The sequence below is a fragment of the Tupaia chinensis genome, unplaced genomic scaffold (genome assembly GCF_000334495.1).
Source record: "Tupaia chinensis unplaced genomic scaffold, TupChi_1.0 Scaffold000075_1, whole genome shotgun sequence".
Taxonomy (NCBI): Eukaryota; Metazoa; Chordata; class Mammalia; order Scandentia; family Tupaiidae; genus Tupaia; species Tupaia belangeri.
The window spans coordinates 3,483,576-3,486,300 of record NW_006159535.1 but is presented as its reverse complement, the minus strand read 5'-3'; the positions used below and the strand labels follow the sequence as shown (position 1 = coordinate 3,486,300).

The following is a 2,725-nucleotide window of genomic DNA, read 5'->3' as shown; positions in this document are numbered from 1 at the left end:
TATGGCTTTCCGTGGTGGTGGTGATAGGGACTTAAACTCTTATCTAGGTATTAATGACAGGGCTCAGGACACTTTTTCCCAAAACATGACATCTTGAGGATTTTTTTTTGTTTAATTTGCCATAGGGCACATGCTTGCCAAAGAGACAGACAGAGAAACAGTGAGAGAGAAAGTGAGAAATCACATTCCAGGCAGGATGACTATGCCACAGTCCTTTCTCCTCCATTCTCCTCCTGAGATTTTGGGCACTCTCACACACACACTCAAGTGTGATTTTTCAAGCTGCCAGGTCTGGGACTTAAACAGTGATAACCCATGTGGAAGTCCACCATGCCACCTGCTGGCTCTAGCATATTGAGTATTTTAAGCTGAAGGAATTTGAGAAATGTCAGATACAGGAAGGATTTCTGACTTTCTGCTGAATCCATTATAAGACCTCCATGCAATGGAAATCTTTTTCTGTCTATTTACAGAGGAAAGCGTCCTTATCTTTGAGGATGAAGAAATGCCATGAGGAATCTGAATAGCAGGCTTTACTAAGTTTCCACCAGTTTACTACAGGTATAAAGGAAATTTTCCTTTTTCCTATGAAATTCTCTGAGAATCATGGACAACAGGCAGATTAATAAAAGGCATACAAGTTTATTTAACATATACATATGTGCATGAGCACTATAGAAAATATGAACTCAAAGAGAGGCCAGCTGGTTAAGATTCTTCATAAAAGAAAGGAAAAGGGGAAGGAGAGCCCAGACACTTTTAAAGGAAATGTTCTCTTAGGGAGAAAGAATGTGCTCAATGTTCAGACAACGGTGAGTAAATAATTTTCCTTGGGAGCTGGATGGGCCTGGGAGACTGACAGTAGCTCATGAGGAAATCTGTCTATGTGTGTTAACTTTCCTCAATCTTCCTTTCTGCAATTTAAGTTTAGTTAATGATAACTCAAGAAAAGAGTTGAGGCAATTGCTTTCCTCTTGGGAGTCCCAACATTTCAGTAAGTATTAGAATATTAGAGCAAGCTTTTCTTTGCACTTCAGGAGAAAAAGGATCAAAATGATCTAGAGATAGGGGAGTGAGGCGAAGGTCAGTTTGGTTTTGACGCTGTCTCTTTAATTTGGCATGGCAAAATGCCAGCCTTTGGGGTATCATTTACCAAGCTACAATTCTATCCTTAGCTGGTACTTTTTTCTATCACATTTTTTCAATGACATTTCGCCCTTCATCAAATCTATTTAAAAACTCTCAGCTTGGAGACAGCAGATGGTGTGGTAGTTAAGGCACATGATTCCCATGTGTTCAATCATGGTCTGAGTACTGGACCTAGCAGCTGGAAACTCATGCCGGGTATGCATATGTACATGCCCAAACGCCTAGCAGAAGAATGGAGAAGAAGGGATTGCTGTGTGGCCATCCCCCCATGGGGGGTGATTTCTCACTTTCTCTCTCACTGTCTCTTTTTCTCTCTCCAGCAAGTACACATGCCTTATGGCAAAAACCTTAAAAAACAAAAGAAAACAAAACAAAAACCTCAGCTTTACCATGCACTCCCCTCCCTTACATTGGTGTCTACATTTATTCTCTGTACTATCATATCTTCAGATCTTTCAATTTCTGCCATAGACTGTAGATATTCAGTACATATTGAGTGGGGATATACAGTGAGTATCTTTCAAGTCTAGAGAGTGGGTGGTAGAGGGTGGATGTGAGCGCGAATGGAAGAAACACATGACAGACAAAATGTTAAGTTCTCTGTTGAAAAAAAATATTGTATACATCATGATGGGGACTTTATGTAAAATGTGAATTAATCTGAAAATAAAACAAAACAATCAACTTTAATCTTTTATTGAACTATTATTTTCTTATGAATGCTCCCATGTCATATAAAATTTATATTAAATAAATGTATATATGCTTTCTCTTAATCTTTTCTTTTTTTTTTTTTTTTTTTGGAGAGATTTTCACTATAGGGTGCGTGCGCTCGCTAGACAGACAGAGAGAGACATAGAGACAGAAAGCGAGAAATCATCCCCCAGGGGGGATGGCCACGCCGCAATCCCTTCTCCTCCATTCTCCTCTCGGGATCTTGGGCACGCACGCACACGCGCCCGGTGTGAGTTTTAAGCCACCGGGTCCGGGACACAAACCGCGGTCGACTACATGGGAGTCCAGCAACATAGCCATTACGCTAACTGCTGGTTCCCACTTTCTCTTAATCTTGTTACAGTGGCTCTGCAGAGAATCTAGGAAGGTAGAAGAAAAATAGTTCTTTCGCCCCTTACGGTTTCTGGCAACTACAGAGATTCAATAAAAGACCAAGACACTCCATTTACTCTATAAACTGCAGTTGAGGTCTGAGGCAACTGACAAAAATCTGACAGAAGGTAAGAATTTTTACCACATCTATTTCCCAGATCTCTGTCTATAGTGCCAGGTTGATTGAGGAAGATAAAATTTCTCCTTGTCCCTTCCTTTTCAAACTCTGATTAGCCAGAGAAAAACATTCGTAAGAATCGGTTCTTCTGATTATTAATGCTGGCTTAGCCAGGGTTGCCTATTCTGAGGACCAGAAGCCAGGTTCATTCCACTAATGCTTAACAAAGAAATAAGAGTTGATGAATGAGAAAAGAAATTTATTTCACTGAGGTCAGCACTAGTGACAGAGAGAACCAGAGTCTATAAATGTCTCTGTCATAATGGACCAGATACAAAGCTTACCTAGGGA

At 40.4% G+C, this 2,725-nt stretch overlaps 1 long non-coding RNA gene across 1 annotated transcript in view; it reads left to right on the top strand.

Annotated features, from left to right (window-relative positions):
- The first annotated feature begins 479 nt into the window (after positions 1-479).
- LOC106733880 (uncharacterized) overlaps positions 480-2,725 on the top strand; it is a 97,004-nt gene continuing 94,758 nt past the window's right edge. Inside the window, exons 1-2 of the long non-coding RNA XR_001369731.1 lie at positions 480-561; positions 2,228-2,384. This is a non-coding gene — a long non-coding RNA (uncharacterized LOC106733880). The remainder of the gene's footprint in view (positions 562-2,227; positions 2,385-2,725) is intronic.